Consider the following 26,614-nt stretch of genomic DNA (forward strand, 5'->3'; position numbering starts at 1 on the left):
AGGCGGCTCCCCACAAGCGAGGACGGGCCTGCCGTCTTAAGTAAGGGCGAGAACCGGGCTCGCCCTGCGCAGCTCCTGAAGACAGTTTGCGAGCCAAGCCTTTCCTTAGAGGATCTCCTGCAAGAGCCGCTCGGTGAGGGATCTGCTTAGGTGGCTGGATCCGGGGTGAACAGGAGGCTGGGGTGGGCACAGAGGCGCGAGTGGAGGGCGGAGAAGAGCAGCACCATCGTCGCCTTTGCTCTTTCTCCCGCCTTTCCCTCCCGTTGGCTGCCAGCCGGAGAAGGTGGAACCGGGGGCTGGGCAGAGAAAGGAGGCTGGGAAAGCTGCCCCGGACGGTTTTCTCGCACACAGGACCGGTGCTGCCCAGGACGGCAAGGGATCTGCTTAGGTGGCTGGATCCAGGGTGAATGGGAGGCTGGGGTGGGCACGGAGGCACGAGTGGAGGGCGGAGAAGAGTAGCGCCATCGTTGCCTTCGCTCTTTCTCCCGCCTTTCCCTCCCATTGGCTGCCAGCCGGAGGAGGTGGAACCGGGGGCTGGGCAGAGAAAGGAGGCTGGGAAAGCTGCCCCGGACGGTTTTCTCGCACACAGGACCGGTGCTGCCCAGGACGGCAAGGGATCTGCTTAGGTGGCTGGATCCAGGGTGAATGGGAGGCTGGGGTGGGCACGGAGGCACGAGTGGAGGGCGGAGAAGAGTAGCGCCATCGTTGCCTTCGCTCTTTCTCCCGCCTTTCCCTCCCATTGGCTGCCAGCCGGAGGAGGTGGAACCGGGGCGCGGGCAGAGAAAGGAGGCTGGGAAAGCTGCCCCGGAAGGTTTTCTCGCACACAGGACCGGTGCAACCTGGGAGACACAGGGAAAGGCACCCGCTCACCAGTCCGCCCACCCACCCTTGGGCTCCAGGGGCAGCACCTCCCCAGTGCCTTCCTTCGTGCCCTGCAGAGTTTCTCGCATACAGGATGGGCGCGACCTGGGAGACACAGGGAAAACTCCGCAGGGTGCGAAGGAAGCAGTGCGGCAGCGGCGGAGCTGGGAAGGTGCTGCCTCCGGAGCCCAAGGGTGAGTGGGCTGGCACGGGCTGGCAAGCGGGCGCCTTTCTCGCACACAGGGAAGGGGATGAGGGCGGCAGCGGCTGCACTAACCCTGCGCAGGTTACTAAAGGCCCTCAGCAGCAGCAGCAGCAGCCGCCAACCTCGCATGACGGTACTTGGGGGCGCTGCGGAAGCCCTGCCAAAGCGCCTCTTTCCCAGCTCGGACAGGATGAGCAGCGAGCGGAGCCTCATTTAAAACGATGGCCGTGGCCGCTCGTTCGCTCCGCCGCTCTTGCATGGAGGTCTAAGGAGGCAGAGGGGTGGGAGGGGCGCGAAGGAACCAGCATGGCGGCGCTTGGTGAGCAGGCGCCTTTCTCGCACACAGAGAAGGGGAGGAGGGCGGTGGCGGCTGTTTCACTAACCCCGCGCAGGTTACTAATTCCCGGTTTACTCACCAGTGAAGCAGCAAAACAAAGCAAACGGCCACAAAGGCAAAATGAAATGGAGACTCCTGCAACTCATGTGGCGTGCTAAGCGGACTCCAGCCAATCAGTGAGCTGGCTGGGGTGGAAAACTTTAAGCACGCCGTGTTTTCCATCCCAGCCAGCTCACTGATTGGCTGGAGTCCAGGCCAATCAGTGAGCGGCAGGCTGGGCTGGCTTAGATTTTTAGTGTAGATAGAATAGATGGGGGATCGGAACGAGCGAGCTAGCGGCAGCTGATGATGGGCGGGGGAGCCAGCGAGCGCCAAAATAAAGCGGGGTTTTTTGAGAACCGGGCTGGACGCGGGAAAAATGATGAAAAGTCATGCCTGTCCCGCCAGATGCGGGACGTCTGGTCACCCTAACAAAATGGTATATGATTTCCTGCCTGGGTAGGGGGTTGAACTAGAAGACCTCTAAAGTCCCTTCCAACTCTGTTATTCTATTCTATTCTATCCTAATAATTTATGTGATGGCTGAATATAATCCTTCCCTATGATAACATTTCTACATGATGCTATCCCCTTCCCTATTATCCTTTCACATGGCTAATGATTTGGTTGCATGCTTATTTTACTGATGACAAAATGCTGCTATTTTTTTATCTGCATTCCAACTAACTGAATAACTTTTTTCACCAACTTGGAAAAAATATATGTTGTCTTTTGCTTTGCTGCAATGTTTTCTTCATAGCAGCATGTTCTAGAGAAATGCAGCATATTAGCCACTGTTGCCTTGACAATGAAGAAACATTTCTACTTTCCTAGAGATTTGCTTTGCTTTCATACTTTCTGAAAGTATATTTCATAAACATACAGAAAGTCTGTAGTAAATACTAGGCCACAAAATCCCTGTCAACCATCCTTTGTTCCAAGGGTACTCCAACTTCCATTAAAACAGCAGCTCCATTAGCAATAATAAAACCCAAAGAAATAATTAAATGGAGAAATCAAAGAGGCTAAATCCCTCATTAGATTTTTTAATGTTATGAGAAGTTCCTTGAAGAGGTAATCTGTTGTTTCACAAATGATTTCATTAAGCAGATATTCATTTTATTTTTTTGCTTAGCAGTTGACAAAAAAAATATGGTTAAAAAGTTTTTCTTCTATTGAGGCCAAATTTAATAGTGTACTTTTATGCAAATTTAATCATTTACTAGTTACTGGGAGTTGCCTCCCTCTTTTAATGAATATCAAGCACCTTTTAGTCACTGCATTCTACTACTAAAGTGTTTTGCCTTCCTGACTTTGCATTTTTTTTATTATGATACCTTCTTGTTCCCATACAATGCTTTTTGAAAGAAAACCTTCAGTAATTAATTTCTGCCTAACTAAATCTGATTCTAATTTGACTCCTGGTATTCACTTTGACTCTTTTTCAGGCAGTTGTTATGAGTGTGAGGAGTAGTTTGAACGGCAAATGCATTTAATTTCTTTTTATCAGCATGAGAACAGACCTCGATGCAACACAAAACATATAGAACACATAATTTGTTGACTGTAGATTTGTGAATATTTTGAAGTATTTTATAACAGACACAAGACAGTCAACTCAAGTATATGAGGTAAATTCTGCAGTTTTTTTTAAATTCTGTATCAAATACAATCAATGCTGACTGTATCAAAAAAGTATATTTCTTTAATAGTGCTCCATAAGTTATTTTCTTTTTCATGTAGGGATAACATTTGTGTGTGGGATTTAGCTTTTCAGATGGGCATTTTGAAGAAAATATATAACTAAATACAAGTGAGAATATGAAAAAAGCAGTAAAAAGAATATAATACATATAATAAACCAGGAATTGTAAAATGGCATGGGTGGTGTTATAGCTTTAGTTATGGATAAGTTGATATATATTAGGCTGACCATGCTTTTTGTTATTCATTGGGGCTGTTTGGTTATTTTATGTTCACTGATGATTCTTTGCCAATTAACATTATAAATATGTTTTTCCAAAGCCTAGAGAGAAAATTACTGTATTTTTCAGTATATAAGATGCACTTCCCCCACAAAGGTAGAAATGTCTGTCCATCTTATATAGCAAATGTTGCCGAAGCCCCACCCACCTGCCAGCCCTCACCCTTCGGCTTCTGCCTCCCAATAATTTGCCTCCTTGCAGCAAACAGCAAACAGCCTGCTCAGCTTCAGCACAGCCTGATTTAGCATGAGAAACTGATGGTTGGGTCTGCCTCCTGGAATACTGCCTATCAGCTATTCTAGCTGTGGGGATCACCACCGCCCATCACTGCTGTCACTGCTGCCACCTATCACCACCTCTGTGTGCCCCATTTTCAGCCCATTTCAGGTGGCAGGCATTCCCCCTGCCACTGCCTATCCCGACCACCTGGAACGGGCCAAAAATGGGATGTGCAGAGGCTGAAAATGTGACACGCGGAGGCGGAGATAGGTGGCAGCAGCAATGGGCAACCCCCGCAGCCTGGAACAGCTGATAGGTGGTAATCCGGGAGGCAGATCCAAATGCCAATCAGCTGCTCATGCTAATTCAGGCTGTGCTGAAGCTGACCAGGATGTTTTCTGTTTGCTGCAGGGAGGTAAATTGCTGTGAGGAGAGGCAGATTTTTTTTTCTTTTTTTCCTCCCCAAACGCTAGGTACATCTTATAGTCTAGAGCATCTTATAGTCCTAAAAATACAGTAAGTGTAAATCACAGAAACTTGTAGACATTTGGTGCCATGTACACCATGTACATTCATGGGAAACCTTCTGCCTTTGAATTTTCAGGCACAAATCAAAGATGAATAATCATGAAAATGCTGACTCAGGTGAGAGTAATTTACTTAAGTCTGTCATTATCATTAGAAATCTGTGGAACAATTCAGTGAAAATCTCAAACACTGTCAACTGATATTCATTTTAAAATTCACCTGTTTGGAGGAAAGAGAGGGGGAGGGGGAGGGGGAGAGGGGGAGAGGAGGGGAGGGAGGGGGAGGGGAGGGAGGGGGAGGGAAGGAGAGAGGGGGAGGGGAAGGGAGAGAGGAGAAGGGAAAGGGAGGGAGAGAGAGAGAGAGAGAAAGTGACAGTTCTTTCTAATCCAATATCAAGTAACAATGGATAGCCAAAATAATTATATTAACTTTCAAAAACTGTAAAATAATTCAGAATTCTTCCATTGGTGTTTCCTTTCCTTGTGCCATCCCAGTTGGACACAGTATGAAGCTTCTGTGATAATGTTCAGTAATCTGAGATGCTGGGGAAATGATCAATGATGGTCATGTGAAACACAAAGAGTCAAATATACAGTACATGTGATTATTAGCCACACATTCTCTTTCTTTTGAATTTTTTGAGAGTAATTATTTCAGAGACAGTTCCTTTTTCATGGTATATAAACCTATATAAATATGTTTTTAAGTATTTCCAGTTCTGGAAATTGTTAATTAATGAACTCTGCATATTTTGTTTGGTCACAAATGAACACAAGTCACACTGGTTCAAACTCCTTTCTAGTTCCATATCCATTTTCCAATCAACTATCTGTAAAAATATCCCTAGCAGACATTTTCACAGCAACCGGCATTTAGAGGCATTCTATTACTGGTATATCAAGAGCAAATAGGGATTGATAATGGTGCACTTTTTCTACTTATAAAATAAAAAAATACCCTTAAATCAGGCGTAGGTGTTTTTGCTGTTTGCATTCCTGAAATTAAGAGCAGTGAGTATGTAAAAATAACAAGAGCCCAAGACAACTAAGTAAAAGTACAAGATCACAGACAAGTTTCATTGATCAGTGATAAGAATAGCCCAAATCCCTCATCATAGCATGATCTTCCATGAGAACAATGGAGCTAGTGGAGAAGATAGCAGCAAAAAAGAAGCTAACAGGAGTTAGGAAGATGGCCATTCATGAAAAGTGTGACAAATGGGGACACATGTTCTTGTTAGTCTGAAAAGGTTCTACTAAACTCCTTCTGGTGTTTGATTACCATAGAGTAAATGCCCCTCCTCCTATAGCTTATATATTTATATATACAAACATTTATATATTTATAAACATTATGAAGCCATGAAACATTTGTGCCATTGTGCAATGCCATCAGGTTCCAAATGGCCTAACTAATTTAAAGATGGCATAAATCCTAACTCAAATTTGGAAATTCTATTCATCTCTCATAAATGAATGAATTGATGCTATCATGTGACGATAATGTGCAGACAATATTGTCATCTGTCACTCAAGCTTTTGTTGTTAAATCATTTCCCAGGACAGTAGAAATAAAGAATTGGAATTATGTTCATTTTTAAATTGGAATTACACCATAGTGGTATGCCACATACAACTACTGATCATACTTTAGTACCATATCTTTTCCTTTTTAAACAATGTCTACAACCTGTTTTAAAATCTTCTCTACTTGTAGACTAATTAGTCCTCTTTATTCATCTGTGAGAAATAATCTTATTGGTTTCCATAAAAGGATTTAATCTTACCTTAATATTGAAAAAAATAAAATCCAGTTATCCTAAATAACTTTAGAATATTTCAATGTGCATCAGCATTTCTCATATGTATTGATAAAACAATTAAAGAAAAGGCTGGTTATTCAAATGTTAATGTTTTCCTATAGTGACTGAATAAAAATGTAAAAATTGCTTTGTTCTACTTGGTTGATTACTTTAAGGTAATTCATATGACCTTCTTAGTTTCAGTCAGGCTATATCAAAAATATTACAGAGTATTTATGTGCTTGGTGACGCTTGAAATACAAACCTACAGCTTGATGAAGCAGCAAACTAACATGAGATTGGCCCTTTTTGTGGATAAGATTGGCAAGGAGGCCTGAAGGATAGAAGAAATTAAACATTTTTATCCGCTAGAAGAAAAGAGAAAATGTGCAACATTTTGAAGGTATCATTTCTTGTTTCCCTTATTGAGTGACAAAACATACAAGACTATTTCAAACTTTCCTCTTGAATTGTATACATTTTTTAAAAATGGCACAACCCTGATCCATATATACATTTGATTCATATATACATTTGATTCTATATGCAATAGCACATAGACATATACCACTTCATAGTGCTTTTATAGCCCTCTCTAAGTGGTTTACAGAGTCAGCATATTGTCTTCAACAATCTGGGTCCTCATTTTAGCCACCTCAGAAGGATGGAAGGCTGAGTCAATCTTGAGCCTGATTAGATTTGAACTGCCGAACTGCAGCTAGCAGTCAGCTGAAGTAGCCTGCAGTACTGCACTCTAACCACTGCGCCACCATGGAGTGGATTAAGATTTCAGGTTTGTTGAGTTTCTATAGCAACTTCCAAATTTAATATATTGTCATATTGGACAACATAAATTAAAATGACTACCACAGTGAGACAAATTCTTAGCTACTATCTAGCAATCATTTGGTGAACAGGTTGAGAGTTCTTTCAAAATGTCAAGGGAAAAAATTGGTAGGAAGAGCACCCAGACTGTCAAACACTACCTTAGCTGTAATATTCTGTATAGCAATTGGATGGATTTGCCTATTATTGGTGATATTCAAATTTCAGCCAGAGAAAACTACTAATTATATTCTTTGTCGAATATTCTGTATAGCAATTGGATGGATTTGCCTATTATTGGTGATATTCAAATTTCAGCCAGAGAAAACTACTAATTATATTCTTTGTCGAATAGCAGAATAGCTGGACCAGAGAATAACTGGAGTGCCTCCTGACTCCAGGATGAGAGGCAAACAGGGAAAAAATGATTATGTGGATGTTGGACAAGATTATTGGGAGACACAGCCTCAATATGAATTTCAAAAGAAATTCAGACCTTATTAAAAATCATTGATTTGTACAGAGCTATAAAAGATGAAAATAATGTGGTATGAAACTGAGAAGAGCCCAACCCTATTGCTCCTGAGAAATATGAGGGTTTTTTTCTTTCTACCCCATATCTTGTTTACTTGTACTGAATCTACAAAATAAAATACTGCATGTTTTCACTATGTAATAAATCAAAATCTGAGCAATTTTGAAAAAAAATGCAAGATTTGGGATTAAGTTTGAAATTACTGGTTTTTGTTCCAAACTTTGAAATAACTTTAACGCTTTATACAGCCAATCCAGGCTTTGCACCGAATATAAAAGTTAAAGAGCTTCTTCCAATTTTAAACAAACCTTTCAATCTATTCTATTATATTAGAAGATAGAAGAAGAGAGAGAGAGAATTCATTTCATACAGAGCAAATCAACAATGCTACTTTTAAAGCCTGTTTTTATGTCTTTCAGGAAAGGGGCTACTTAGTAAATTATCTAATTTTCCACTTGTCTGCTAAAAGGGTCATGGTGCCGACTTATCTACCATTAGCAAACCAAGATGATGGTTTAACACAATGACCTGATATTAAAAGTGTGATTGACAAAAGTGATCCTTCATATCCATCCACATTTTTTGGGAGAACCAAAATTAGTCATTTCAAGAAGATGATTTTTTTTCATAGGTTCCAGCTGATGCATTTCAAAAATCACACTTTTTGAGAGTGTTATAAATCTTTCTGGAGTAAAGATCATTAAATTCAATCTTTTTTTCCTTTCTTAAAGGATTGGATACATAGGCCATGTTGTTGAATTCTTTCTTGTCCATAGCTTAAGTAATTATTTGGAATAGAAGCAAAAGGATAGACAAAGTTCTTTTCTTTTTCTTCCCTTTTTTCTTTCTTTCTCATTCACAGACAATTAATTATTAATCATAAATTAATATTTCAACATTTAATGAATTAAGCAATGATTAAAAAGTTGTAAGCACTGATTATTTTTAAGAATTCTAGAGTAATCACTATCTTTACTTAGGGACTTCAATATAAAGAGTTGACAGTATTTGCAAAAGATTGGAAAGGTTTATAGATCTTGGAGAGAAGGTTCCAATCAAAAGAGACAGTAGGGAATTAACTGGGCACTAATCAGGCTTGCTATAAGAGTCGGTTTCATATTCTTAACCCATATAAATCTCAAGACTAATGATTTCTTCCTTCTAAAATATTTTAAATTAGTACAATTATTTTGTCTAAGATGTTCAGGGATTTTTATGAGATCTAGTTAGACAATGTATCTAAGTAGATAATGATATGTTAATTGTCCAAATGATCTAACTGCAGAAAGCACAAAAATGTGAATAGTATTATCAATTACTTGAACATATTAAATCACTTTTCTTTAATCCATTTTGGCTGGAATTCTATATTTTTTATGAATTCACTGGGACATTTCATCTCTCCTATGGTATACAGTATAATAGTAGTTAAGACATAAAAAATGAAACTCAAATAATAGTATTTGTGCAAGATCATCAAAGGAGTTTTTTTAAAAAATGTGGGAGTTGTGAAACAGCAAAATATTTGTATCATAGACATTTGACAGGATACCCGTGCATCTATTCTTAAAATCATAATCTTGTTCCTTTGGTTTTGGCTTTTAGCATATTACCTTATTTTTCAGACTATAAGATGCACCACCACCACCCAAAAAAAGTGAGTGGAAATGTCCATGTCTTATAGAGTGAATATTGTGGCAGGGGGAGGGGGTTGGTGCAGTGCCAATCAGCTGTTCTAGGCAGCAGGGATTGCCCTGATCTATTGATGCCACTGCTGCCAAACATTTGATGCCGATCACACCAATCGGCAGCAAATGGGCCATGGCAGCAGCGAACATGCTGTGGCGAATGGGTGGAGGCGAAGACTCCAGTATTCCCCAGCAGCGCCAGCAGCTTAGCTCAGTTGACCGGTGGTGGACACAACAGAGCAGGGCCCTGATGAGCCATGTGCTGGGGCAGTGATAATGTGCTAAAACTGACCAGGCTGTTTTCTATTTGCTGCAAGGACACTAGCCAAATGAATACTGCATGGTTGCTAGGAGGCAGAGGCATTTTTTTCTCCTCTAAAGCTAATGTGTGTCTTATAGTCTGGAGCATCTTATAGTCCGAAAAATACAGTATATTACTCCAGACATTGTGTTTCATATACCATTTTATGTGATGTATAAATCAAATTAGCATGATGTATATACACAACAATGGTTTGCTAAAAAAACATAGTTCAAGTAAGCCCTGGATTAGCATGATGAATGAACTGAGGCATTGTAAAGAAATTCACAAAAAAAATCAATGTGGTTAAAACCACATGGTTTTATAAACAATGAAACAGGAAAAAAAATCAATCTGTGGCTGAAATTCTTTTGTTTCAAAACTTTACATCCAGTGATGCTCATAAGATTCAGCATGTTTGTCAAAATGAAAGAAGCATCAATACACAATTGTAGTGCATCTTTAAGCCTTTTATACATGTGTGTCATAGCTTGCATTGCACCAACTTTTATAATTTTCCTCTCCATCTGTCCTCTTGCCATCTGCCCAGATGCTGCTTTTGATTGTATTTTTAATAAAAAAATAAAAAAAATCTACTCTTCACAAGGATCTTGTTACTGTGCTTGGTTTTCTGTCCACAGTCCAATCCATGAAGAGCATTAGCTTTAATTGTATTAATATTAAAAATGTGAGGCTACAAGAAAAATATACTTTATTAAAATGCTTTCTGAATAATCTCAGAACCTCATATTTTCAACCAGTAAAAATGATATTTTGGGGGAGGGGAGGGAGGAGAAGGAGGAGAAGGAGAAAGAAGAAATAAAGAATATATAATGCAGAGGAGGAGAGGAAGGCTTTATTCAGTGGAGAATTCTCAAAACAAAATTCTGAAGTTTTTGAATTAGTCACATTTATCATGACAGTAATTTCTTAAAAGACAATCCTTCCTTTATTTAGTAACTTTGAGACAGTATATACAACATGTTCTTAATATTATATATTTACCCAGCGGGACTTTCATAGAATGCTGAAATGGGAGGGACAAAAAGATTAAGTGACAACAAAGTACCGTAGTCAGAGGTGGGTTGCTGCCCAGATCCAAACAGGTAGTAGCGGTGGCGGGAGGCTCTGCCCACATGTCCGAACTGGTAGTAAAAATCTGGCAACCCACCTCTGAAAGTAGTGTGACATGAAGTGATATATTTAACATTAAGAAATTAGTATGTTGCTATGAGAATATTAAAAAAGCAGTGGTGTTCCTGTTTAAAAAAAAAATCTAAAATAATGATATGATGTCTCTATGGGGAAAACCTATTTTAAAAGATGTGCGTCACAAGCCAAAAAAAGTTATATTTCTTTGATTGATTTATTGGGTAGTGCTTTATGATTTCAGTCAAGAATTACAGAATGTTCCTTTATTTTTGGCACCTCATTAAAGGTAAAAAAAAGTACAATATCTGCATACTACTTTATGAATTAAAAGTAGATGCAAGATGTCTAGTGCTAAACTTCTCACTGATGTTTCTTTTTGTTTGGATTCCAACTTTTATAGTATATTATCCTAGGAGGGGTTTAGGAACTAAAGTATATTAGGACAGGTATGCAACTATAATAAGGATGCCGGTAGATTGTAATAAGTACAGATAGTCTTTTTTTCAAAAACAAAGCAAAAATGACTTGCCACATCCAACCTATTGACTGTGCTTTTGGAAAGTCATTAGGAAGTTGGAAGTTTCATTCACATGACTTTCTCATTTAAAAACCCAAAACTTTAGCTTAACAGCAGCAACAGGAACTGCTAGAATGGTCAGCACTAAGTGATGTGGTCATGTGACATTGCACTTTACAACTGCATTGCTTAGTAATAGAAATTCTGGTCCCAATTACCATTCTAATTACTATCTATAGTACTGATCAGACTATTTTCTTAGCTGTACTTTTAAACTATATTTCAAAAGCCAAAGTTTCCCTTTGGTACTTAAAACTACCAACAAGCATGTTTTTACTAGCATAAATAAAATTTGGCAATCCTCAAAAACACTGTACCAAATCTGATTGCTTATGTACTCTAGATGCAGCCTTCTACATGCAGCCCTCACACCCAGCCTCCTCTTCACATTCCTGAGTAGATACTTGTTTGTCTGTGCCTAGTGCTAAGCTTGAAATTAATAACAAGCTGTCATTGACTTCACAGCCTGATGCTTCTGAGGAGCTGATTCCTCTTTGGATTCAAACTGGGAAACAAGTTCTCCTAAGTTCCATCATCTATCACAATCCAGGTCTATCAGGGAATAGATTGCTTTAACCGAAAGGGCTTCCACTCCTGATTAAATGTGTGATGTGCATATCACAACAGCACATCATTGTTCAGAGAAAGTCTTGGAAAGTCTCCTGTCATTGCTTTAAAAAAGTCTAAATTCAGTCTTAGAATCATAGAGTTATGTGGAAGATGCATTCAAGTAAAAGCAACTAGCCATCTATCAGAAGTCAAAGGTTACATGATTTATTCTATCATAAGGGCTGTAATCATTAAAAGCCACTTTGCTTGCTAGGCACCTTTCTTCATCAAACTGAAGCTCAGCAGTGTGGAGGTGAAACTATGTTAAAAAGAAAACCTTTATGCAAATGTCACATTTTACTTGCAAATTGTTAAGGACAATTATCTATCATATGTCAGGAAAAAATGGCAACTGCTTATGCATGAAAAGCAAACAATGAATAATGACTGTATCCACCAATCACAAAAAATGCTAAGAATTACTTCTTTATCAATTTATTCCAAGATTATTCTGTTCCTGTTTTGATTGACATCATTTGACTTTTATAGAACACTTCTGGAACATCTTATTACTGGGTGGCTATTAAAGGAATAATAGGAAAATCAAGCTATTTCAAACCTATGTTAAATCTGGTTTACAATAAGACTTAAATATATATTTCAAACACATATGAGAAACATTATGTTTTAGAATGTCTTAAGTCTGAGGCATTGCCAACCATTCTTGGGACAATATCAAGGGTGGGGGGGGGGTTGGTTTTTTTTTTCTTCAGTACTTGCATACTTACTAAAATACCATGGAAACATTTTCCCAGGATCTGCAACATCCTGAATGTACTGTATTCTTATCCATATCTATTGCAAGAAGGCCTGTTTTGCTAACCTTCCTATAATGGAAGCCATACCAGATATATTTTGGGAAGCAGAAAAGAAGACATAGCTGCAGGAGTAGAATATAAAGGTTTGAAATGAATTCTTTACACAATAATATCTGTTACGTCCTCCCGAATGTGGCCGGCAGCCGAAGCCAGAGCAGGAAGAAGATCTGATTGGCTCTGGCGCGGCTGCCAGCTGGCAGGAGAATTGCCGCCACCTGATTGGTTCCCCGCCTGACAGCTGTCAGTATAAATAGCTGTCAGGCGGCTGTTGTTATGTTATGTTCCTTCTTGTTAAATCTGGCGATGAGAACGAATGACATGGACCCCGTCCACATTCTTACCATGGCTGCTGCTTCAGTTTTCACGGCTTTCCGCCCTGAGGCAGAATCATGGGATGCGTTCCTTGAATGCTTCAAGTGTTTCTTACAGGCTCACGACCTGACCGAACTTCCTGTGGAATGGAAGAGAGGGGTTTTCCTGCCCTACTGTGGCCCTGAAATGTTCGCCACTGGGCAAGCATTGTCTGCCCCTACTCCAGTTCATAAAATGCCTTGGGAGCTGCTATTGACTAAACTGAAGATCCACTATGAACCGACTCCTTCTCGCTTTGCTCGACGACAGTTTTTTCGGTGGTGCATGCAGGCTGAGGGGCAATCCATCAGCCATTACGTAGCCATTCTGAGGGCCGGCGCAATCCACTGCAAATTTGTGGATTTGGACAAAGCGCTCCTTGAGCAATTTATTTACGGCCCCAGGGACATTAATCTACATCACCGCATTCTCTCCCGAGCCGAACTAATTTTAAAAATTGTGATGGACAAGGCGCATGCCTATGAAATGGCCGATCAATCCACCCCGGATACACCCCTCTCAGGGAAAGTTCAGATCACCAAATGGAGTGGTTTTTTAGCTTTCCCGTCTCAAGATAACACTAATATGTGTTTGTTTTTCAAAAAAGAGCTTTAGTCAAAATTAACGTTTTCTTGTTGCCAACTCCAGCTCTTTTGCCAATTATGAGATACGCCTTGGTCTAACTGCTCAGGGAAACCTCAGATCACCAAATGGAGTGGTTTTTTTAGCTTTCCCGAATCAGGATACCACTAATACGTGTTTGTTGTTTGTTATCGTCTTCTGGTTGAATTGAGTTCTTCTGCCAATTCTGAAATACACTGGTGTAACTCCTCAGGGAAAACTCAGATCATCAAATGGAGTGGTGTTTTAGCTTTCTTGACTCAGGACACGACTAATATGCGTTTGTTGTTAGAATCTGAGCTCTGTGTCTAAAGTAACGTTTTTTGGTTGAATTCAGTTCTTTTGCCAATTCTGAGATGCTCTTTGGTCTAACTCCTCAGGGAAACCTCAGATCAACAAATGGAGTGGGTTTTTAGCTCTCCCGACTCAGCAAACAACTAACAGGTGTTTGTTGTTCGAATCTGAGCTTTGGGTCAAAAGTGACTTTTTTTGGTTGAATTCAGTTCTTGTGCCAATTCTGAGATACGCGTTTGTCGAATTCCTCAGGGAAACCTCAGATCAACAAAAGAAGTGGTTTTTTAGCTTTCCCGACTAGTATACCACTAATACGTGTTTGTTGTTTGAATCTGAACTCTGTGTCAATAGTAGCATTTTTTGGTTGAATTCAGTTCTTTTGCCAATTCTGAGATACGCGTTTGTCGAAATCCTCAGGGAAACCTCAGATCAACAAAAGAAGTGGTTTTTCAGCTTTCCCGTCTCAGGATACCACTAATATGCATATGTTTTTCGAATCTGAGTTCTGGGTCAAAAGTAACATTTTTTGGTTGAATTCAGTTCTTTTCCCAATTTTGAGATACGCTTTGGTCTAACCTCAGGGAAAGCTCAGATCACCAAATGGAGTGGTTTTTTTAGCTTTCCCGACTAGTATATCACTAATACGTGTTTGTTGTTTGAATCTGAACTTTGTGTCAATAGTAGCATTTTTTGGTTGAATTCAGTTCTTTTGCCAATTCTGAGATACGCGTTTGTCCAATTCCTCAGGGAAACCTCAGATCAACAAAAGAAGTGGTTTTTTAGCTTTCCCGTCTCAGGATACCACTAATATGCATATGTTGTTCGAATCTGAGTTCTGGGTCAAAAGTAACATTTTTGGGTTGAATTCAGTTCTTTTGCCAATTCTGAGATACGCTATGGTCTAACTCCTCAGGGAAAGCTCAGATCATCCAATGGAGTGGTTTTTTTAGCTTTCCTGACTCAGTACACCACTAATAGGTGTTCGAGTCTGAGCTCTGTGTCAAAAGTAACGTTTTTTTGGTGGAATTCAGTTCTTTTGCCAATTCTGAGATACGCGTTTGTCCAATTCCTCAGGGAAATCTCAGATCAACAAAAGAAGTGGTTTTTTAGCTTTCCCGTCTCAGGATACCACTAATATGCACTTGTTTTTCGAATCTCAGATCTGTGTCAAAAGTAACGTCTTCTTGTTGAATTCAGTTATTCTGCCAAATCTGAGATACACTTTGGTCTAACTCCTCAGGGAAAGCTCAGATCAGCAAATCTAGTGGTTTTTTAGCTTTCCCGTCACAGGATACAACTAATATGTGTTTGTTGTTCGAATCTGAGTTTTTTATATCTGAGCTTTGGTTCAAAAGTAAGGTTTTCTTATTGAATTGAGTTCTTCTGCCAATTCTGAGATACACTGGTGTAACTCCTCAGGGAAAGCTCAGATCAACAAAAGAAGTGGTTTTTTAGCTTTCCCGTCTCAGGATACCACTAATATGCATACGTTGTTCGAATCCGAGTTCTGGGTCAAAAGTCACATTTTTTGGTTGAATTCAGTTCTTTTGCCAATTCTGAGATGCCCTTTGGTCTAACTCCTCAGGGAAAGTTCAGATCACCAAATGGAGTGGTTTTGTAGCTTTCCCGACTAGTATACCACTAATACGTGTTTGTTGTTTGAATCTGAACTCTGGTTCAATAGTAGCATTTTTGGGTTGAATTCAGTTCTTTTGCCAATTCTGAGATACGCGTTTGTCGAATTCCTCAGGGAAACCTCAGATCAGCAAAAGAAGTGGTTTTTTAGCTTTCCCGTCTCAGGATACCACTAATATGCATATGTTGTTCGAATCCGAGTTCTGGGTCAAAAGTAACATTTTTTGGTTGAATTCAGTTCTTTTGCCAATTCTGAGATACGCGTTTGTCCAATTCCTCAGGGAAAGCTCAGATCAACAAAAGAAGTGGTTTTTTAGCTTTCCCGCCTCAGGATACCACTAATAAAGTCCTATTAAGCGGTATATAAGTCTACTGCTATTGCTAATATCCATTTGTTCTTCGAATATCAGATCTGGGTGAAAAGTAACGTCTTCTGGTTGAATTGAGTTCTTCTGCCAATTCTGAGATACACTGGTGTAACTCCTCAGGGAAAACTCAGATCATCAAATTGAGTGGTGATTAAGCTTTCTTGACTCAGGACACGACTAATATGCGTTTGTTGTTAGAATTTGAGCTCTGGGTCAAAAGTGACTTTTTTTGGCTGAATTCAGTTCTTGTGCCAATTCTGAGATACGCGTTTGTCGAATTCCTCAGGGAAACCTCAGATCAACAAAAGAAGTGGATTTTTAGCTTTCCCGCCTCAAGATACCAATAATATCCATTTTTGTTCGAATCTCAGATCTGGGTCAAAATAACGTCTTCTGGTTGAATTGAGTTCTTCTGCCAATTCTGAAATACACTGGTGTAACTCTTCAGGGAAAACTCAGATCATCAAATGGAGTGGTGTTTTAGCTTTCTTGACTCAGGACACGACTAATATGCGTTTGTTGTTATAATATGAGCTCTGGGTCAAAAGTGACTTTTTTTGGCTGAATTCAGTTCTTGTGCCAATTGTGAGATACACTTTGGTCTCTCAGGGAAAGCTTAGATCACCAAATGGAGTTGTTTTTTTAGCTTTCCCGACTAGTATACCACTAATACGTGTTTGTTGTTTGAATCTGAACTCTGTGTCAATAGTAGCATTTTTTGGTTGAATTCAGTTCTTTTACCAATTCTGAGATACGCGTTTGTCCAATTCCCCAGGGAAACCCCAGATCAGAAATTGGAGTGGTGTTTTAGCTTTCTTGACTCAGGACACGACTAATATGCATTTATTGTTAGAATCTGAGCTCTGGGTCAATAGTAGCATTTTTTGGTTGAATTCAGTTCTTTTGCCAATTCTGAGATACGTGTTTGTCCAATTCCCCAGGGAAACCTCAGATCAGCAAATGGAATGGTTTTTTAGCTTTCCCGCCTCAGGATACCACTAATATCCATTTGTTGTTCAAATCTCAGATCTGGGTCAAAAGTAACGTCTTCTGGTTGAATTGAGTTCTTCTGCCAATTCTGAGATATACTGGTGTAACTCCTCAGGGAAAACTCAGATCATCAAATTGAGTGGTGTTTTAGCTTTCTTGACTCAGGACACGACTAATATGCGTTTGTTGTTAGAATCTGAGCTCTGGGTCAAAAGTGACTTTTTTTGGCTGAATTCAGTTCTTGTGCCAATTGTGAGATACTCTTTGGTCTAACTCCTCAGGGAAAGATTAGATCACCAAATGGAGTGTTTTTTTAGCTTTCCCGACTAGTATACCACTAATACGTGTTTGTTGTTTGAATCTGAACTCTGTGTCAATAGTAGCATTTTTTGGTTGAATTCAGTTCTTTTGCCAATTCTGAGATACGTGTTTGTCCAATTCCCCAGGGAAACCTCAGATCAGCAAACGGAATGGTTTTTTTAGCTTTCCCGCCTCAGGATACCACTAATATCCATTTGTTGTTCGAATCTCAGATCTGGGTCAAAAGTATCGTCTTCTGGTTGAATTGAGTTCTTCTGCCAATTCTGAAATACACTGGTGTAACTCCTCAGGGAAAACTCAGATCATCAAATGGAGTGGTGTTTTAGCTTTCTTGACTCAGGACACGACTAATATGCGTTTGTTGTTAGAATATGAGCTCTGGGTCAAAAGTAACATTTTTTGGTTGAATTCAGTTCGTTTCCCAATTCTGAGATACGCGTTTGTCCAATTCCCCAGGGAAACCCCAGATCAGAAAATGGAGTGGTGTTTTAGCTTTCTTGACTCAGGACACGACTAATATGCATTTATTGTTAGAATCTGAGCTCTGGGTCAAAAGTGACTTTTTTTGGTTGAATTCAGTTCTTGTGCCAATTCTGAGATACGCGTTTGTCCAATTCCTCAGGGAAACCTCAGATCAACAAAAGAAGTGGTTTTTTAGCTTTCCCGTCTCAGGATACCACTAATTTGCATATGTTGTTCGAATCTGAGTTCTGGGTCAAAAGTAACATTTTTTGGTTGAATTCAGTTCTTTTGCCAATTCTGAGATACGCTTTGGTCTAACCTCAGGGAAAGCTCAGATCACCAAATGGAGTGGTTTTTTGGCTTTCCCGACTAGTATACCACTAATTCGTGTTTGTTGTTTGAATCTGAACTCTGTGTCAATAGTAGCATTTTTTGGTTGAATTCAGTTCTTTGGCCAATTCTGAGATACGCGTTTGTCCAATTCCCCAGGGAAACCTCAGATCAGCAAATGGAATCGTTTTTTAGCTTTCCCGCCTCAGGATACCACTAATATCCATTTGTTGTTCGAATCTCAGATCTGGGTCAAAAGTAACGTCTTCTGGTTGAATTGAGTTCTTCTGCCAATTCTGAAATACACTGGTGTAACTCCTCAGGGAAAACTCAGATCATCAAATTGAGTGGTGTTTTAGCTTTCTTGACTCAGGACACGACTAATATGCGTTTGTTGTTAGAATATGAGCTCTGGGTCAAAAGTGACTTTTTTTGGCTGAATTCAGTTCTTGTGCCAATTGTGAGATACTCTTTTGACTAACACCTCAGGGAAAGCTCAGATCACCAAATGGAGTGGATTTTTAATTTTCCCATCTCAGGGTACCACTAATATGCATTTGTTGTTAGAATCTGAGCTCTGGGTCAAATGTGACTTTTTTTGGTTGAATTCAGTTCTTTTCCCAATTCTGAGATACACTTTGGTCTAACCTCAGGGAAAGCTCAGATCACCAAATGGAGTGGTTTTTTTAGCTTTCCCGACTAGTATACCACTAATACGTGTTTGTTGTTTGAATCTGAACTCTGTGTCAATAGTAGCATTTTTTGGTTGAATTCAGTTCTTTTACCAATTCTGAGATACGCGTTTGTCCAATTCCTCAGGGAAATCTCAGATCAACAAAAGAAGTGGTTTTTTAGCTTTCCCGCCTCAGGATACCACTAATAAAGTCCTATTAAGCTGTATATAAGTCTACTGCTATTGCTAATATCCATTTGTTCTTCGAATATCAGATCTGGGTGAAAAGTAACGTCTTCTGGTTGAATTGAGTTCTTCTGCCAATTCTGAGATACACTGGTGTAACTCCTCAGGGAAAACTCAGATCATCAAATTGAGTGGTGATTAAGCTTTCTTGACTCAGGACACGACTAATATGCGTTTGTTGTTAGAATTTGAGCTCTGGGTCAAAAGTGACTTTTTTTGGCTGAATTCAGTTCTTGTGCCAATTCTGAGATACGCGTTTGTCGAATTCCTCAGGGAAACCTCAGATCAACAAAAGAAGTGGATTTTTAGCTTTCCCGCCTCAAGATACCAATAATATCCATTTTTGTTCGAATCTCAGATCTGGGTCAAAATAACGTCTTCTGGTTGAATTGAGTTCTTCTGCCAATTCTGAAATACACTGGTGTAACTCTTCAGGGAAAACTCAGATCATCAAATGGAGTGGTGTTTTAGCTTTCTTGACTCAGGATACGACTAATATGCGTTTGTTGTTATAATATGAGCTCTGGGTCAAAAGTGACTTTTTTTGGCTGAATTCAGTTCTTGTGCCAATTGTGAGATACGCTTTGGTCTCTCAGGGAAAGATTAGATCACCAAATGGAGTGGTTTTTTAGCTTTCTTGACTCAGGACACGACTAATATGCATTTATTGTTAGAATCTGAGCTCTGGGTCAATAGTAGCATTTTTTGGTTGAATTCAGTTCTTTTACCAATTCTGAGATACGCGTTTGTCCAATTCCCCAGGGAAACCCCAGATCAGAAATTGGAGTGGTGTTTTAGCTTTCTTGACTCAGGACACGACTAATATGCATTTATTGTTAGAATCTGAGCTCTGGGTCAATAGTAGCATTTTTTGGTTGAATTCAGTTCTTTTGCCAATTCTGAGATACGTGTTTGTCCAATTCCCCAGGGAAACCTCAGATCAGCAAATGGAATGGTTTTTTAGCTTTCCCGCCTCAGGATACCACTAATATCCATTTGTTGTTCAAATCTCAGATCTGGGTCAAAAGTAACGTCTTCTGGTTGAATTGAGTTCTTCTGCCAATTCTGAGATATACTGGTGTAACTCCTCAGGGAAAACTCAGATCATCAAATTGAGTGGTGTTTTAGCTTTCTTGACTCAGGACACGACTAATATGCGTTTGTTGTTAGAATCTGAGCTCTGGGTCAAAAGTGACTTTTTTTGGCTGAATTCAGTTCTTGTGCCAATTGTGAGATACTCTTTGGTCTAACTCCTCAGGGAAAGATTAGATCACCAAATGGAGTGTTTTTTTAGCTTTCCCGACTAGTATACCACTAATACGTGTTTGTTGTTTGAATCTGAACTCTGTGTCAATAGTAGCATTTTTTGGTTGAATTCAGTTCTTTTGCCAATTCTGAGATACGTGTTTGTCCAATTCCCCAGGGAAACCTCAGATCAGCAAACGGAATGGTTTTTTAGCTTTCCCGCCTCAGGACACCACTAATATCCATTTGTTGTTCGAATCTCAGATCTGGGTCAAAAGTATCGTCTTCTGGTTGAATTGAGTTCTTCTGCCAATTCTGAAATACACTGGTGTAACTCCTCAGGGAAAACTCAGATCATCAAATGGAGTGGTGTTTTAGCTTTCTTGACTCAGGACACGACTAATATGCGTTTGTTGTTAGAATATGAGCTCTGGGTCAAAAGTAACATTTTTTGGTTGAATTCAGTTCGTTTCCCAATTCTGAGATACGCGTTTGTCCAATTCCCCAGGGAAACCCCAGATCAGAAAATGGAGTGGTGTTTTAGCTTTCTTGACTCAGGACACGACTAATATGCATTTATTGTTAGAATCTGAGCTCTGGGTCAAAAGTGACTTTTTTTGGTTGAATTCAGTTCTTGTGCCAATTCTGAGATACGCGTTTGTCCAATTCCTCAGGGAAACCTCAGATCAACAAAAGAAGTGGTTTTTTAGCTTTCCCGTCTCAGGATACCACTAATTTGCATATGTTGTTCGAATCTGAGTTCTGGGTCAAAGTAACATTTTTTGGTTGAATTCAGTTCTTTTGCCAATTCTGAGATACGCTTTGGTCTAACCTCAGGGAAAGCTCAGATCACCAAATGGAGTGGTTTTTTGGCTTTCCCGACTAGTATACCACTAATTCGTGTTTGTTGTTTGAATCTGAACTCTGTGTCAATAGTAGCATTTTTTGGTTGAATTCAGTTCTTTCGCCAATTCTGAGATACGTGTTTGTCCAATTCCCCAGGGAAACCTCAGATCAGCAAACGGAATGGTTTTTTAGCTTTCCCGCCTCAGGATACCACTAATATCCATTTGTTGTTCGAATATCAGATCTGGGTCAAAAGTATCGTCTTCTGGTTGAATTGAGTTCTTCTGCCAATTCTGAAATACACTGGTGTAACTCCTCAGGGAAAACTCAGATCATCAAATGGAGTGGTGTTTTAGCTTTCTTGACTCAGGACACGACTAATATGCGTTTGTTGTTAGAATATGAGCTCTGGGTCAAAAGTGACTTTTTTTTGCTGAATTCAGTTCTTGTGCCAATTGTGAGATACGCTTTGGTCTCTCAGGGAAAGCTTAGATCACCAAATGGAGTGGTTTTTTAGCTTTCTTGACTCAGGACACGACTAATATGCATTTATTGTTAGAATCTGAGCTCTGGGTCAAAAGTAACATTTTTTGGTTGAATTCAGTTCGTTTCCCAATTCTGAGATACGCGTTTGTCCAATTCCCCAGGGAAACCCCAGATCAGAAAATGGAGTGGTGTTTTAGCTTTCTTGACTCAGGACACGACTAATATGCATTTATTGTTAGAATCTGAGCTCTGGGTCAAAAGTGACTTTTTTGGTTGAATTCAGTTCTTGTGCCAATTCTGAGATACGCGTTTGTCCAATTCCTCAGGGAAACCTCAGATCAACAAAAGAAGTGGTTTTTTAGCTTTCCCGTCTCAGGATACCACTAATTTGCATATGTTGTTCGAATCTGAGTTCTGGGTCAAAAGTAACGTCTTCTGGTTGAATTGAGTTCTTCTGCCAATTCTGAGATACACTGGTGTAACTCCTCAGGGAAAACTCAGATCATCAAATTGAGTGGTGTTTTAGCTTTCTTGACTCAGGACACGACTAATATGCATTTATTGTTAGAATCTGAGCTCTGGGTCAAAAGTGACTTTTTTTGGTTGAATTCAGTTCTTTTGCCAATTCTGAGATACGTGTTTGTCCAATTCCCCAGGGAAACCTCAGATCAGCAAATGGAATGGTTTTTTAGCTTTCCCGCCTCAGGATACCACTAATATCCATTTGTTGTTCAAATCTCAGATCTGGGTCAAAAGTAACGTCTTCTGGTTGAATTGAGTTCTTCTGCCAATTCTGAGATATACTGGTGTAACTCCTCAGGGAAAATTCAGATCATCAAATTGAGTGGTGTTTTAGCTTTCTTGACTCAGGACACGACTAATATGCCTTTGTTGTTAGAATCTGAGCTCTGGGTCAAAAGTGACTTTTTTTGGCTGAATTCAGTTCTTGTGCCAATTCTGAGATACACTTTGGTCTAACCTCAGGGAAAGCTCAGATCACCACATATAGTGGTTTTTTTAGCTTTCCCGACTAGTATACCACTAATACGTGTTTGTTGTTTGAATCTGAACTCTGTGTCAATAGTAGCATTTTTTGGTTGAATTCAGTTCTTTTACCAATTCTGAGATACGCGTTTGTCCAATTCCTCAGGGAAATCTCAGATCAACAAAAGAAGTGGTTTTTTAGCTTTCCCGCCTCAGGATACCACTAATAAAGTCCTATTAAGCGGTATATAAGTCTACTGCTATTGCTAATATCCATTTGTTCTTCGAATATCAGATCTGGGTGAAAAGTAACGTCTTCTGGTTGAATTGAGTTCTTCTGCCAATTCTGAGATACACTGGTGTAACTCCTCAGGGAAAACTCAGATCATCAAATGGAGTGGTGATTAAGCTTTCTTGACTCAGGACACGACTAATATGCGTTTGTTGTTAGAATTTGAGCTCTGGGTCAAAAGTGACTTTTTTTGGCTGAATTCAGTTCTTGTGCCAATTCTGAGATACGCGTTTGTCGAATTCCTCAGGGAAACCTCAGATCAACAAAAGAAGTGGATTTTTAGCTTTCCCGCCTCAAGATACCAATAATATCCATTTTTGTTCGAATCTCAGATCTGGGTCAAAATAACGTCTTCTGGTTGAATTGAGTTCTTCTGCCAATTCTGAAATACACTGGTGTAACTCTTCAGGGAAAACTCAGATCATCAAATGGAGTGGTGTTTTAGCTTTCTTGACTCAGGACACGACTAATATGCGTTTGTTGTTATAATATGAGCTCTGGGTCAAAAGTGACTTTTTTTGGCTGAATTCAGTTCTTGTGCCAATTCTGAGATACGCGTTTGTCGAATTCCTCAGGGAAACCTCAGATCAACAAAAGAAGTGGATTTTTAGCTTTCCCGCCTCAAGATACCAATAATATCCATTTTTGTTCGAATCTCAGATCTGGGTCAAAATAACGTCTTCTGGTTGAATTGAGTTCTTCTGCCAATTCTGAGATACACTGGTGTAACTCCTCAGGGAAAACTCAGATCATCAAATTGAGTGGTGTTTTAGCTTTCTTGACTCAGGACACGACTAATATGCATTTATTGTTAGAATCTGAGCTCTGGGTCAAAAGTGACTTTTTTTGGTTGAATTCAGTTCTTTTGCCAATTCTGAGATACGTGTTTGTCCAATTCCCCAGGGAAACCTCAGATCAGCAAATGGAATGGTTTTTTAGCTTTCCCGCCTCAGGATACCACTAATATCCATTTGTTGTTCAAATCTCAGATCTGGGTCAAAAGTAACGTCTTCTGGTTGAATTGAGTTCTTCTGCCAATTCTGAGATATACTGGTGTAACTCCTCAGGGAAAATTCAGATCATCAAATTGAGTGGTGTTTTAGCTTTCTTGACTCAGGACACGACTAATATGCCTTTGTTGTTAGAATCTGAGCTCTGGGTCAAAAGTGACTTTTTTTGGCTGAATTCAGTTCTTGTGCCAATTCTGAGATACACTTTGGTCTAACCTCAGGGAAAGCTCAGATCACCACATATAGTGGTTTTTTTAGCTTTCCCGACTAGTATACCACTAATACGTGTTTGTTGTTTGAATCTGAACTCTGTGTCAATAGTAGCATTTTTTGGTTGAATTCAGTTCTTTTACCAATTCTGAGATACGCGTTTGTCCAATTCCTCAGGGAAATCTCAGATCAACAAAAGAAGTGGTTTTTTAGCTTTCCCGCCTCAGGATACCACTAATAAAGTCCTATTAAGCGGTATATAAGTCTACTGCTATTGCTAATATCCATTTGTTCTTCGAATATCAGATCTGGGTGAAAAGTAACGTCTTCTGGTTGAATTGAGTTCTTCTGCCAATTCTGAGATACACTGGTGTAACTCCTCAGGGAAAACTCAGATCATCAAATGGAGTGGTGATTAAGCTTTCTTGACTCAGGACACGACTAATATGCGTTTGTTGTTAGAATTTGAGCTCTGGGTCAAAAGTGACTTTTTTTGGCTGAATTCAGTTCTTGTGCCAATTCTGAGATACGCGTTTGTCGAATTCCTCAGGGAAACCTCAGATCAACAAAAGAAGTGGATTTTTAGCTTTCCCGCCTCAAGATACCAATAATATCCATTTTTGTTCGAATCTCAGATCTGGGTCAAAATAACGTCTTCTGGTTGAATTGAGTTCTTCTGCCAATTCTGAAATACACTGGTGTAACTCTTCAGGGAAAACTCAGATCATCAAATGGAGTGGTGTTTTAGCTTTCTTGACTCAGGACACGACTAATATGCGTTTGTTGTTATAATATGAGCTCTGGGTCAAAAGTGACTTTTTTTGGCTGAATTCAGTTCTTGTGCCAATTCTGAGATACGCGTTTGTCGAATTCCTCAGGGAAACCTCAGATCAACAAAAGAAGTGGATTTTTATCTTTCCCGCCTCAAGATACCAATAATATCCATTTTTGTTCGAATCTCAGATCTGGGTCAAAATAACGTCTTCTGGTTGAATTGAGTTCTTCTGCCAATTCTGAAATACACTGGTGTAACTCTTCAGGGAAAACTCAGATCATCAAATGGAGTGGTGTTTTAGCTTTCTTGACTCAGGACACGACTAATATGCGTTTGTTGTTATAATATGAGCTCTGGGTCAAAAGTGACTTTTTTTGGCTGAATTCAGTTCTTGTGCCAATTGTGAGATACGCTTTGGTCTCTCAGGGAAAGCTTAGATCACCAAATGGAGTTGTTTTTTTAGCTTTCCCGACTAGTATACCACTAATACGTGTTTGTTGTTTGAATCTGAACTCTGTGTCAATAGTAGCATTTTTTGGTTGAATTCAGTTCTTTTACCAATTCTGAGATACGCGTTTGTCCAATTCCCCAGGGAAACCCCAGATCAGAAATTGGAGTGGTGTTTTAGCTTTCTTGACTCAGGACACGACTAATATGCATTTATTGTTAGAATCTGAGCTCTGGGTCAATAGTAGCATTTTTTGGTTGAATTCAGTTCTTTTGCCAATTCTGAGATACGTGTTTGTCCAATTCCCCAGGGAAACCTCAGATCAGCAAATGGAATGGTTTTTTAGCTTTCCCGCCTCAGGATACCACTAATATCCATTTGTTGTTCAAATCTCAGATCTGGGTCAAAAGTAACGTCTTCTGGTTGAATTGAGTTCTTCTGCCAATTCTGAGATATACTGGTGTAACTCCTCAGGGAAAACTCAGATCATCAAATTGAGTGGTGTTTTAGCTTTCTTGACTCAGGACACGACTAATATGCGTTTGTTGTTAGAATCTGAGCTCTGGGTCAAAAGTGACTTTTTTTGGCTGAATTCAGTTCTTGTGCCAATTGTGAGATACTCTTTGGTCTAACTCCTCAGGGAAAGATTAGATCACCAAATGGAGTGTTTTTTTAGCTTTCCCGACTAGTATACCACTAATACGTGTTTGTTGTTTGAATCTGAACTCTGTGTCAATAGTAGCATTTTTTGGTTGAATTCAGTTCTTTTGCCAATTCTGAGATACGTGTTTGTCCAATTCCCCAGGGAAACCTCAGATCAGCAAACGGAATGGTTTTTTAGCTTTCCCGCCTCAGGATACCACTAATATCCATTTGTTGTTCGAATCTCAGATCTGGGTCAAAAGTATCGTCTTCTGGTTGAATTGAGTTCTTCTGCCAATTCTGAAATACACTGGTGTAACTCCTCAGGGAAAACTCAGATCATCAAATGGAGTGGTGTTTTAGCTTTCTTGACTCAGGACACGACTAATATGCGTTTGTTGTTAGAATATGAGCTCTGGGTCAAAAGTGACTTTTTTTGGCTGAATTCAGTTCTTGTGCCAATTGTGAGATACTCTTTTGTCTAACACCTCAGGGAAAGCTCAGATCACCAAATGGAGTGGATTTTTAATTTTCCCATCTCAGGGTACCACTAATATGCATTTGTTGTTAGAATCTGAGCTCTGGGTCAAATGTGACTTTTTTTGGTTGAATTCAGTTCTTTTCCCAATTCTGAGATACACTTTGGTCTAACCTCAGGGAAAGCTCAGATCACCAAATGGAGTGGTTTTTTTAGCTTTCCCGACTAGTATACCACTAATACGTGTTTGTTGTTTGAATCTGAACTCTGTGTCAATAGTAGCATTTTTTGGTTGAATTCAGTTCTTTTACCAATTCTGAGGTGCGCGTTTGTCCAATTCCTCAGGGAAATCTCAGATCAACAAAAGAAGTGGTTTTTTTAGCTTTCCCGCCTCAGGATACCACTAATAAAGTCCTATTAAGCGGTA

Source organism: Thamnophis elegans, chromosome 11 (genome assembly GCF_009769535.1).
Source record: "Thamnophis elegans isolate rThaEle1 chromosome 11, rThaEle1.pri, whole genome shotgun sequence".
NCBI lineage: Eukaryota > Metazoa > Chordata > Lepidosauria > Squamata > Colubridae > Thamnophis > Thamnophis elegans.